Below are 14,023 nucleotides of genomic sequence, written 5' to 3'. Positions count from 1 at the left end.
TCCATGTGAGAGCTAACAAACCCACTAATTATACACAGATACCAATTGCAATATAAAAAGCCACAGATGTGGGAAATTAAACATTTAGTTGCCATTTTAACCTGTGTGTATCACCTTGTGTGTTTGTATTAAGGCCACACATTCCTGGGTATGTAAACTTTTGATCAGGGCATTTGGGTGATTTCTGTTGTGATTTAAAAAGGAGTCAACTATGTGATCGTTTGATCACCATCCTTAAAGTGTTGCTAAACCCATAACAGTAAAATCAGTCTGTATATGCAGTAAAGCATGCTTCTTATACTCACTTTGAAACCTAAGGAGTTAATCCACATTGTGTGAAAAGGCTGTTTGATCCTGTCTTCTCTGATGCTTCCTTTCATCTGCAGTCCCCAATCCATCTGCTGATAGTACAGAGCCCTAGGAGACACTCTGCAAATGCTCAGTTTTGTGTGTATTGCTAGAGAGTTTTTTGGTTTTTGTTTTTTTTGGAGGGTGCATCAGAAAAGAATGCAAACTCCTCCTACAAGCTTTAACCAGTACTTAGCCAGACACTGATAGAAGTCACAAGACTGCTGTGTACTGCTGATGAGAAAAGGTAATTAGCAGTATATATTTACTAAAATAATTGCTTTTCCTTGTTCTGTGTACTGCGGGAGACCGAATACGAGGGAATGAAGGGTCCTGGGTTTAGTAAGACTTAAAAAAAAAAAAAAAAAAAAAAAGTTTTTTGTCATGATCCGTCATATTTTCAATATCAATGCCAACATTTCATGATTTCTGCCAGGGTATGCAAACCTTTGATCACTGTAAATCATGCCCCTATTGGCTACTTATATTGTGATCCAAATTTAGAAAGGCAATCTCCTTCTAGCTTCCTTTTTTGTGTAGTTGTAGGTCTTGTGGATTAACACTTCTATTTCTGTATCACTTCAGGCAGATGCATGCATCACTTTGTCCAACCTGTTTTAAAAATTCAGGTCTCCCGTGTTGTCCCAAGTTTGAGTTGTGCAAGTTTTCTGTTGTACCAGTAAAGTAGAGAATGTGATTATACTATTTATGTACATTGTGTTGTTTTTTACTGTGCAGTTGTACAGTTTTCTTGCAGCACTCTCTATGTTCTGACAGCTGCAGTTAGCAGCTGACTCTTCTTGCACCACAGGGCCAAAAAGGGATAGCCCCATGTTTCTTGGAACAATAATATATTCAAGAGCTTCTTAGCTCTGATATTAACATAGCTTTCTTATTATAGCCAAGGCATTACCTAGGTAGGGACTCCTAAGTGTTCTGATATATAAAAAAACAAAACAAAACACGTCATCCATTCTGCTTTATGGTATTTATATTGCGGCAATTAAAGCTTGTTAATTTTTTGGCTTTCAGCTTGACCCGTAGACAGAGATTAGACACTGGCAGCAGCGAGGTTGAATTCTCTGTCCCTCCTGGTCTGTTTGTAATAATAATAATGCATAATAAAATGCCCTCCTCGGTTGATATTTGTTTTACTCATTTGTCTGCTTGTGGCTTCATATTGTACAGTGCAAAAAGTCTCTTTTGCCTGGAAAAAATTTAAGTTTCTTTTGCTTCTTCTCCAAGAGTTTATAGCATTTGTTGTAGCTTTTTATTTTCACCTTTGTTATTGCTATTACCACAAGCTTTTATTTTCCTTGCCGAATGACTAATTTTTTATTCTTTTTGCAGTGGTCCAAAGACTAATTCTGCTTTCATATTCCCTCCTTTCCTCAGTTACTCTCATCTGTCCTTGCTCTGAATTTCCCCTCATCACATTTCATTTTTTTTTTTTTTCTTGCTGTCTTGCTTTTTAGGCTCCATGCACACAGGGAGTTTGAATAACGCTGGTAACGTTAGCTATGTCATGTTAAAATCGTGAATTTGTCTGCATTTTTTAGCGTTTTTGCATAAGCGTTTAGCGGCATTTTGCTGCTTTTTTGCGTTTGCATTTTTTAGCGATTTTGCAAAAACATTTTTTTTTCTTGCTCAAAAAAAGGTCCAAAAATGCTGGTTTGCCGCGTTTTTCAGCGTTTCCTCTAGAAATCCACTAGTTTTTTTTTTTTCCCAGCCCAAAAAAAAACCCCTGCCAAAAACACTGATTTACGGTCTGTGTGTGCATGGACACATAGGATAACATGCTGGGGAGTTTACTGGCTGTAGAAAAAAACGCCAAAAGCAGCAGCTGTAAAAACGTCCAGTGTGCATGAGGACTTAGACCTGCTATAGGGGTTATTTAGGGTGCAAATTCAGAAAATTGCATTGACTAGACTACATCAGCTCTAGTTTGTTAGATTTTTTTCGAATTTATATAATTTTTTTTTTTTTCAGATTTTGAAAGATCTTGCTGATAAACTTCCTCTGTTACCTAGTTTTTTTGCGTACAAGCTAGTAGATATAGTGAGTGTTTGCGTACTACTAACTGTAATTTTAGATAGGAAACATTTGATTTTAAAGTATACGTTATTACCTGTATTCTAGTTGTTATCGTATAGGAGATGTGTGTGTGTGTGTGTGCGCATATTGCCATTCATATTGTTTTATTTTTGCAGATCGAGCACCGTAGAGGTTATGGCTACTTTTTTATGTGTTTCTTTCATACTACAAGGATATTAAATAAAGCACTACATATTAAATAAAACACTACATTAAAATATCCTGATTTTGTGACGGGCGAACAGAGTGAAGAGTGGTATATGGCATTTATGCTGTATCTCAAAAACTAGAGCTGATAGGGGAAAATTGGTACCATTTTTTGGAACCATTGGGTCAAATATACCCAAAAACCGGTCTTAACATTTGAGACACCAAAATTTGTGTTGGCCTGTGTTATTTATTCTTCTATTTTCTTAACATTTTAAGGGCCAAAACAATAACACCCCCACCCAACCCAACCCAGGGCAGTGCAAAATATAAAATGTACAGAATGGGATGGGCTGAAGTATATAGTTTACAGCACAGCATACACAATGAGGTAGTGTGGAATATGGAATGTAAAGAAAAACATAAAATGGGGAGGTGTGGAACCGGCAATGTACAGCACAGCATGTACAATGAGGTAGTGTGGGTTAGGGAATAAGCAGCACAATGTACAATATGAGGTAATGTGGAATAGGGAATGTACAGCACAGTATGCAGAATGAAACCGTGTAGCATATGGAATATACAGTATGGCATACAGAATGTGGTGGTGTAGAAGAGGGAATGTACAGCAGAGCATACAGAATAAGCCAGTGTGGGATAGGGAATGTACAGCATGGTGTATAAAAAAAAAAAGGCCATGTATGAAAAACACCTACATGAGCTATCCTGTAAATAGACTTTATAAGTAACTTTCATTTTGGTGCAGTAATAAGAAACCGCCACCAGTACTCCATGCATGTGTTTGCAGAATTTTTTGCAAACACATCATGTCACTTAGGTTAAATAGGGTATGATGTGTTTACAATAAATCCTGAAAATGAATGCCTGAAGTGCTGGTGACTTTTACTTATTACTAGTTTTTCATGGCACCATCTACTGTTGTCATTACAAGCACCCTTCTCTATCTTAATCTGGTCTAGCATCGACATACATTTTAGTCCATTTTATCTTTTTTCAGACCAAGTTGCATAGTTCACCAGACTTACATTTTCTATGAACAACAAACCTCAATGCCATGTTGGCAACTATGCCACTACTGATTATTGTTCACAATCCATACATGCACGCACGGGGTGCTCAGGAGAGGAAGTTGCATAATTCTACTTCTAAGGAGGAGGTCTTCTGGCACTTCATTCAAGACTGTTTACTGGCCACAGCATCAGCAGAGATCTGGTTGACAGGCAGTGGTAGGGGGAAAGAGGCAACTGGCTTCTACATAGTAGCATGATTAGAGTCTCACAGTCACACATGGGCCACAGGGCTGAATAACTAGGCAGCCATTCTGTAGCTGGCGACTGTCATAGCTCTGATCTTCCAGTCTACAATTGTATCTTGTTTTTGCAAGCTGCACTGCTTAGAGCCCTGTGCATCTCACCAACAGTAGGCAGAAACTGGAAGACCTGAGGTATCTTGTACCCTCATCTTCCATACCTCCAGGTATCATAGGTCTCCAAGTGGCTGCTGGCTGTCACAGCTCAAATTCCAATCATGTTACTCAGCTATGATCAGGGGGTAAATCTGGGGGGCCCCTGCAAATTGCCCACTTTCTCTATTTTAAACACCTGCCCTGGGTGTGGGGAGAAACTGGCTTTTTCTCAACTTGGATTTTAACATTGGCTCATATGTTTGTCCAGTGTAGATTATGATCATCACTTATTTGCTTATATAGAATTGAAAATGGCTTTGATTTGGTAACTTAAACTGTTTCTTTTTAGTTATCCTTTTAATAGTAATTGTTTGTACTATTTAACGCTTGTTAAACTATTATTGTATTTTTATTTCTTACACCTTGTGTTGGCGATTTCTTTATTATTTGTTGTTTGTAAAGTTGACCTTCCTGTGAATACAATTACCTTTAAATGCTATGCCCATTTTGATACAGAGTGTCTGCATGAAGAATTAGTTATTAATCACTTCATATGTAATTTTAGGACAAAGACCGTGTTTCCTGCTCTTTGGTTGCAAGACTCCCTAAACCACCCATGTAGGACAAGACGGACACCCTTCTTGATCAAATATCCTTATCCTGCTCAACACTGGTAAGGACAGCTTTTATTGATTTACTGAAAAACCTTGAATAGGAGATCCTTAATTAGCCTTTCTTAAACTAGCCTAAAATTTGAGATCAACTTCACCCAATCTGGTTGATTTCAGTCTGATCCAGCATAATTTTAGGTCTATGGTCATTAGACTGGCTGAGCAGTCTTGGAACATTGATTGGACAGATTTCTTGTCACATAAGCCGGCCTGGAGGTTTTTGGCGGCACTTGCTGCTCTTTATGCTTTCCAAATCTAATCAGTATGTCCAAAGGTGCCAGGAAAGATTCCTCCTGATGACTGGATAATGCCTTCACATCTAACCATCATCTTTGGTCAGATGATGGTCTGTGGTCTTTTAGGTATCTCCGTTTTGTGCATTAATTGACTAGAACAGTGTTCTGTTCTTCATTGGTATAGACGCCTATATTTACAGTCAAAGAAGTGAGCAGAAAGTGTTCAACACTTCCCTTGAACTATTGGCACCATAAAATTATTTCTTCCTGTGTGACTCAACAGAGAGATTTTTACCCTTCTTGCTTTGTAATATTGTGGCAGCTGTATAATCTTGCCTTATTTTGTATGCATTTCATTCTGTGCCACCTTGCCATACCTGCTCCTCTGCTCTGTTATTAACTTTGAAAGGATGTAATCGTATAGAGTGCTTTTGCACCTCGAAAGAGTCTGAATTCCTTGGTGCCAAAATCTTTTGAGGAGGAAGCTTCTTTTTCTGCTGCTTGTCCTTGTGTCAGAGAAGGAAGGCCTCTATGGGGAGTAGAATTTGTTTTCAGCCAGTGAAGAGGTGATATTCTTAAGTCATTGTGTAATGATAGTATCTTTTACACTGGGCCTATAATACAGCTGTAGCCTTCTAAAAATAAAAGCAACATTGTCAACATTAATACTATAAATTTCTCAATTCTTTACTGTTGGAGATGTTAAAGAGGAACTTCACCCTTATCATAAAAATTAAAACAAAGGCATCTTTAGAAATGTTTAGTAATGTCAATATACAAAGAGATAGTTATAGATAATTGCAGGCTTTTATATTTTGCATATCTTATTTTTCTATTCCTCCCTCTTCATCTCATTGTGGCCATTTTTACTAAGGGCAGATGAATCCATCTCCCTGAATTTTGCCTAGAACTCTGGGTCTGCCTCCTAGATCAAGGGACATGAACTTCCCAGATTGCAGTTGTGGGGCCAGACTTGCATCATTTCATATCCACATGCACAGCTGTATGCTGTTGTCATTTTTTTTTTTTTTTTAGTGAATGGAGGTAAAGTTTCACTTTAATTATGTTTTATAGCTGTTTTACAGAAAAAGGTTACCCTGTTGACTGTTACAGCTAGATCAAAAAGGACACAACAGTAATTATGAACAGAATATAAATATTAGTGGAAACCATTTGCCAAAATAGTTCTACGGTTGTAGAGTTTTTACATGCTTTGAATGGATGCAATTTGGAATTGGGTTATTTCTATTGAATTTCATAAGTGATGATTTGAGTTCTGTGGGATCCAACTTTTTGTCCTAACTTTAAAATTACTTCCCCACTGATATCTTATAAATGCATCTGGCTCCCTCAGGAATATTTCTCTGTCATTGCTTGTTCCAGCCATTCTCTGTCATTGCTTGTTCCAGAGTAGGTCTCACTTGTAATAGCAATGGTGGGTGAGCAAGGCCTGGAAAGTGAAGATGTCAAGCAGAGTTCATGAGATATACAGTCATGGCCGAAATTGTTGGCACCCTTGATATTTCTCCAGGAAATCATGTATTTCTCACGAAACGTATTGCATTAACACATGTTTTGCTATACACATGTTTATTCCCTTTGTGTGTATTGGGACAAAACAAAAAAAGGGAGGAAAGAAAGCAAATTCGACATAATGTCACACAAACCTCCAAAAATGGGCTGGACAAAAGTATTGGCACCCTTTCACAACTGCGGATAAATAAGAATGTTACAAGCATGTGATGCTCCTGTAAACTCACCTGGGGCAAGTAACAGGTGTGGGCAATATAGAAATCACACCTGAAAGCAGATAAAAAGGAGAGACGTTCACTTAACCTTTGCATTGTGTGTCTGTCTGTGCCACACTAAGCATGGACAACAGAAAGAGGAGACGAGAACTGTCTGAGGACCTGAGAACCAAAATTGTGGCAAAATATCAACAATCTCAAGGTTACAAGTCCATCTCCAGAGAACTAGATTTGCCTTTGTTCACAGTGCGCAACATTATCAAGAAGTTTGCAACCCATGGCACTGTAGCTAATCTCCCTGGTCGTGGACGGATGAGGAAAATTGATGAAAGATTGCAACGCAGAATAGTCCGGATGGTGGATAAGCAGCCCCAAACATGTTCCAAAGACATTCAAGCTGTCCTGCAGGCTCAGGGAGCATCAGTGTCAGCGCGAACTATCCGTCGACATTTAAATGAAATGAAACGCTATGGCAGGAGACCCAGGAGGACCCCACTGCTGACACAGAGACATAAAAAAGCAAGACTACAGTTTGCCAAAATGTACTTGAGTAAGCCAAAAGCCTTCTGGGAAAACGTCTTGTGGACAGATGAGACCAAGATAGAGCTTTTCGGTAAAGCACATCATTCTTCCGAAAACGGAATGAGGCCTACAAAGAACAAAACACAGTACCTACGGTAAAATATGGTGGAGGTTCAATGATGTTTTGGGGTTGTTTTGCTGCCTCTGGCACTGGGTGCCTTGACTGTGTGCAAGGCATCATGAAATCTGAGGATTACCAAAGGATTTTGGGTCGCACTGTAGGGCCCAGTGTCAGAAAGCTGGGTTTGCGTCCAAGATCCTGGGTCTTCCAGCAGGACAATGACCCCAAACATACGTCAAAAAGCACTCAGAAATGGATGGCAAAGAAGCGCTGGAGAGTTCTGAAGTGGCCAGCAATGAGCCCAGATCTAAATCCCATTGAACACCTGTGGAGAGATCTTAAAATTGCTGTTGGGAAAAGGTGTCCTTCCAATAAGAGAGACCTGGAGCTGTTTGCAAAGGAAGAGTGGTCCAAAATTCCGGGTGAGAGGTGTCAGAAGCTTATTGATGGTTATAGGAAGCGACTGATTTCAGTTATGTTTTCCAAAGGGTGTGCAACCAAATATTAAGTTAAGGGTGCCAATACTTTTGTCCAGCCCATTTTTGGGGTTTTGTGTGACATTATGTCATATTTGCTTTTCTGCCTCTGTTTTATATTTGTTCCAATACATACAAAGGGAATAAACATGTGTATAGCAAAACATGTGTTAATGCAATACCTTTTTTGTGTGAAATACTTGATTTTCAGGAAAAATATCAAGGGTGCCAACAATTTCGGCCATGACTGTATAAAAGAAAGACATTATATGTAATAACTACCTACAAAAAACATAGATTAAGTTAAGTATATCTTTATATCAAGCAGATTTTTTGCATTATTGCTTAACCATTTCAATATCGGCACTTTTACCCCCTTCCTGCCCAGGCCATTTCTCAGGTTTTAGCGCTCTCACACTTTGGATGACAATTGCACGGTCATACAACATTGTACCCAAACTAAAATGTTATAATTTTCTTCACACAACTAGATCTTTCTTTTGGTGGTATTTAATCACTGCTGGGATTTTTATTTTTTGCTAAATTAACAAAAAAAGACCCAAAATTTTGAAAAAAAAACACATTTTTCTTTGTTTTTGTTATAAAAGTTTGCAAATAAATAATTGTTTTTCATAAATTCAGGCCGAGATGTATTCTACTACATGTCATTGGTGAAAATAACCCAAATTAGGATGTATTTTTTAGTTTGTAGGAAAGTTAGAGTTCACAAACTATGGTATAGATCTGAAAATTGATGAAGCACTGACAGCCAATCTAATTTCTTGAGGTCCAAGAATGTCAGAACAGTACATATATCCTCCAAATGACCACTTTTTGCAAAGTAGACAGTCCGACGTTCTACATAAGAGGCATGGCGAGTTTTTTGAAGTTGTATTTTTTTTGTCATAATTTTTCAGAAAATTAAAATTATTTTCACAATTTTTTTTTTTTTTTTTTTTACATACTGTCACCAGTGCAGTGCAGCATCATCATATAACTGGCATGGCAGTGATAAGGGACACTGACAGTATGAAAAAAAAAAAAATTTAAAAAAAAATTTTTTTTTTTATTAAGATTTTTTTTTCATATTTCACTATGACCAAAGTAGTACAATGTTACCATAGTAACATTGTACTACTTTGGGGAAGTGATCAGTATTTTTTTTTTTTTTTTTACACAATTTGCTTATAGCAAAGAATTACTTTGCTATAAGCAAGCATTTACCTGAATGACATCGATTCATTCAGGGTTTTCTTTTTCTTGTTTTTTTTGTAGTTAGCTGTAATTTGGCCACGGCTAATCACATGACACAGCTGGGCTGTGATTGGCCCAGCTTGTGCATGTGATCGCTGTTACCATTCACAGCTGGGCACACTAGTATATAATGGATGACATGAATGAAGCCATCCATTGTATACAACTGTCATGTGACCTGCTGTGATTGGTCACAGCAGGTCACATGGTACTGGCAACAGGGCCGGTACTCAGATCTGTCATCGGCCGTGTCTGAGGTACACGGCTGGTGACAGATCGCGCCGCTGCGTGGCTTTTCAGGCGCGCAAACTGTGCATGCCCAGGAGGATGGCATATGGCGTCCACCCGGAACGCTGAGGGACAAACGGCGGCCAATGGTTAAAACTGGCACACTAAAAGATCTTGCTGTTTCTGTGAACTTTAGGTTCCATTCACACTGATGCGTTGTGGTAATGAATGGTAAAATGCGTGTTACCCTGGTATGTTGTAGTGGCATTCATTTTGAATGACACCCCAATGCACCATTACCATAGTAGGCAACATACCAGTACATGCTGTGTATTGTGGTGTGCTGCATTTTTTAAAAAAAGTCCCATATCATTTTATTTACCACTTATCCAGAATATTCTGAGAATCAAAAGGTTAATACAAACTGACCTATAGAGTTCACCAGTAACTTACAGGGCAAAATCAAGACGGGGGGGAAAAAAAGATATAGATATATAGCTGCAAAGGGTGTGCCAACTTAATATTGAACCCTACAGACTAAGTTTGGGATTCCATTAAAATTCATGTGCGTATAAAGGCAGACGTCCTAATACTTTTGGCAATATAGCGTGTGTGTGTGTGTGTGTGTGTGTGTGTGATTAAATCACATCAACTGCTTAGATCTCTTATAGACTTTAATGGAAACATGTCACCTGTAAAATTTCAATCTGGGTCACCACTGCTATCACCTCACCTACTCAAAGCATGTACCAGGGAGAGTTATGAGGATCTTCACCCTGCATGTCATAAGTGTAGATTCTTCTGCTATATGCAATGATGATGTTACAATTAAAATGTGAGTTTAGCTAACACTAAGCACATGCTGAAAGGATAACATAATTGTTTTTACTTCAGCAAAGGTGAAGAAGTATTGGGAATATCTTGACACTATCTCAGAATTCAGAATTGAACAGTGAAAATGGTAATTTTGTTTCTCTCCTGGAAACCTTAGCCAACTTTTCGGTCTCTCAGGCTGTCAGACTTTGTTTTCCTGCGCTTGATGTGGGTTTCAAACACACTTCAAATGCAGGTCTGAAAAATGTTGTGGGGTAGTGTAGATGACCGAGGGCTCTTAACTTGTGTTCTATTTTTTTTCAGATGCAACGTGTCCAATTGAGGTGCATTTGAACTGCAGGCAAAGCAGGTCAAACTCCTTTAGACCTTAAAATAGAGAATGTAGAAGTGCACCACTGGAAAGGTATATTAGGGATGTAAGCAGTTGATCTGATGACTGGATTATTACAGCAGCCAGATATGCCAGGTTGATAGCCCAGGTCTGTTGGTAGCAAACACTTATTCTTTTTGTGCAAATAGTACCATTCATTTTTTTACAGATAATGGTTGGTTATTTGATATTAGCTGTTGTGCCTGTGTGTTAAAATACATATAAAACAGATTAGATAAGATTGTTGTCATGAGTAATCTGGCCTAATAGTAAGGGTAACAAGGTCAAAAGGGTCATGTTTTTAATTTCTATCAAGAACTCAAGTAGCCAGATCATATGCGTGTACTACATCTGACTTGTACTTTCTTGGATATATTCAGTTTCATTTCAGTTATTCCAATCTAGTTTGGCAACACACACGTTAAAGTATCTTAGAATCTTCTGCCCTATTTGTTTATCCACCCTCAAAAAATCATGGTACAGGAGCCCAGGGGTGCAGCTCTAGTCATTGGTTGTCTGCGACTGGCAGGGGCTGTGACAGCGTGTTCTTTCCTCAGGAAAATAATTCTGTCATAAGAACATTCCCCTGACGGGAACATTCTGTTTTTCTGCTGCTCTCTATGCGTGCGTGTGTTTGTGTACAGAACTCATGGCATATGCTTTGTAAGAAAACGAAACGTACAGGGATTACTGATTGCAATTATAAATGTATTAATTAGGTGTTCATGCTTGTGTGTGCTTATTTCTATTATAGGAGAACTTATATAGCGCATATTGTGGTTCTGTTTGACAATTAGTAAGCGACAATTAATTTTAATTTTGCCATCAATGTTTCTGTTTGAGTTGGAACCGCAGTTTCAAGCCAGATCACTGCACATTGTAACATGAAGAAATTCTGTGATTGCCCCAAATATATTTAGTCGGCACGTTAACATTAATCTGACTGTACTGGCCAAGCATTAAAAACAAGTGGAACCAAATGATCTCTTTACTGATCTAATTGGATGTTGTTTAAAAAAAAAAAAAACCTCTGTGTCATTGGCTAATTAGGAATCTGTGGCAGCATCCTCTGGTGTTCTAGTAGAAGGCTGGTTAAAGAACCACTTTGATAATATTTCTAATGGCATCTACATTTGTGTCATATCCTCTGGTACAATGGCATGCAGCCTACTAGGTTTTGAGATTGAAAAAAAAGCACGAGGTAGTCACAAAAACTAAGATTTGAAGCAAAACTCCAGCAAGATGTTTAAAATTAAAAGAAAACAACAAAAACCACCAATTCAGTTGTGTTAAATAGGAAGTGAAGTTTTTAAGACCTTTTAAATATACTTGTGTTGCCTATAAAATGTGCTGTTTGTAAGGGGTACCTGGATCATGTAAGTAGCTTTATAGAATTAGGATTCTTTGATGGGTAAAAAGTTTCTATGAATGTATTTCGGCAGTATAATTAGCTGTTTCTCTTGAGTTCAGTGAGTAAATCTACCCAGATCTTGCATAGTGGGCATTGGTTTAAGCATTTGCAAAAAAATAAATGGTCATACCAGTGTAGTTCAAAGTACAGATCATTGTAGAAGTACAAGCTAATAAAACCTTGCCTAATAAAGCGGGGAAATGTCTGCTACTATAACATCCTGTCCAGCAGTAGTTCTAATACAGGGGAAATGTATGATACTAAAGCATTATGCCTGGAAAGAAACTGCCCAGGGCAGTGTAAGGTATATAGCATTCTGGCCAGGATAAAATTGTCCAACAGTAGTTCGAATAAAATGGCAATGTATGGTAATATGATGTCCTTTGCGGTAGTAGTTATAATAGAGGGCAATGTATGGTATTAATATGCTGCCTAGGAGAAAACTTACCACCTGGCATAGGAGAATCTAAAACAGTGCAAATAGAGTAACAATTCAAGTAGGTAGATGTAAATGCAATCCAGAATCTATGAGAAGTGGAATGATGAAGCTCAATAGTTTAGTGTGTGTAATTTATGTATGTATGTATATATGTGTGTGTGTGTATATGTATATGTATGTGTGTATATATATATATATATATATATATATATATATATATATATATATATAGATATATAGAGATATAGAGATATAGAGATATAGATATATAGATATGTGTGTATATGTATAGATATGTGTGTATAGGTATGTGTGTGTGTATGCGTGTGTGTTTATGAGAGAGAGAGAGAGACCGCCTTTCTAGTTTGTCTTATATGGAAATGAATGCTACTTTGGTGACATTCTGTAAAATGTAAGTTATGTCCACCCCCCCCCCCCCCTTACTTAAAGAGAAAAAAAAAATACTTTCATATAATTTGAATTGTATGTGAGGTGAAGGAAAAAAATAACACTCTAGGTGTGCAGAAGATTGTCATAGGAAGCTGTTAATGAGAATGTATAAACGATCTGTCAAAAATCTCATCTCTAAATCTGAACAACCCTTTCAGTACACATGCGCCTCCTAGTGTCATGATAGTGCTAGTGCACGTGTTGGGTGAAGAGTCGGCTTCTATAGGAACATCAAATCCCCATATTTTTCCCCATATCCCCAGTTTATAAGATTATTATACAGGATTTATTATACAGAATTATAAGATAGATGCTTTGGTAAGTTTTTGCTATCTTGTCAACTCATATCTAGTGAAAAAGCTACCTGCTCTCTCACTAAGCATACTTTGAAGTATGCCGCACAATAAACTTGCCATACAATCTCTGCTTTATTTATAATAAATATTTTTGTTACTGCTAATAATGTTGCACAATCCACAAAAATCCATTTCTTGATTTGTGGGGAATGGCAAAAGTTGTAAGATCACATCTCTCCTTAAATTATTAAACATAACCTATATAAATGTACAAGACATATGTGCCAATTCAGAAGTTAATAAGAAGGAAAATGATTTCCTGATTTGTGTGTTGAGCATAGTGGTGGTTCATACAGGGCATTCAGTACTTGCCACCCCCACCTTCATGAGTACTTCAGAAATTGGTATTCATGAAGTGTACCACGTTTTCTTGTAATGGCCTCTCCTGCAGACAATTATTATTGTGTTATCCTTACGGTTTTATTTTTATTAGTATTTGGTTCTCATGCAGCTTTGTCTGTGTATGTAGCACTTGTTCAGCATGCAAATGCCGCCAGGATCAATGCACAGGAATGAAATCAATCGAGCAACTGCTGGCACATGGGAATGGGGGCTGGGGGCTATAACCATTGGATACTATAATACACATTAACTCTCACCTTGCAGTGTAATAGGGAGGTGGAAGCACTTACATATATCCATTGCATTGTATATGGTTACATGCTGCCTCCTTCCCAGCATCTTCTGTAATGCCTGTATTTATTTATAGTTTTGTATTTGGATTGTGGTCCTATAATAAAACAGGTTACTGATATCCACATCTGGTGTTAATTGGGTTCATGCATATGCAGTACAAATCTATGCTGATCCTGTTTTTTATCTACTGTACTAATTTGTGTTGAATTAATATCTTTTTCAGCTTGGAATGCTGTGGTCAGAATGTATACTAAAT

The 14,023-nt window shown here is 37.8% G+C and overlaps 1 protein-coding gene across 10 annotated transcripts in view; it reads left to right on the top strand.

Annotated features, from left to right (window-relative positions):
- The window catches only part of ZMIZ1 (zinc finger MIZ-type containing 1), a 470,001-nt gene that overhangs the window by 124,706 nt on the left and 331,272 nt on the right, over window positions 1–14,023 (top strand). For all 10 annotated transcript variants that reach the window (XM_089682518.1, XM_089682525.1, XM_089682519.1 and 7 more), the window contains one exon: window positions 4,581–4,688. The gene's annotated coding sequence lies outside the window, so the exon portion shown is untranslated. The remainder of the gene's footprint in view (window positions 1–4,580; window positions 4,689–14,023) is intronic.

Source organism: Staurois parvus, unplaced genomic scaffold (assembly GCF_062004578.1).
Source record: "Staurois parvus isolate SC_StPar_1 unplaced genomic scaffold, SC_StPar_1.0 ptg000291l, whole genome shotgun sequence".
Classification (NCBI taxonomy): domain Eukaryota; kingdom Metazoa; phylum Chordata; class Amphibia; order Anura; family Ranidae; genus Staurois; species Staurois parvus.
The sequence above is the reverse complement of the archived record's forward strand: the minus strand, read 5'-3'. Positions and strand labels throughout refer to the sequence as shown.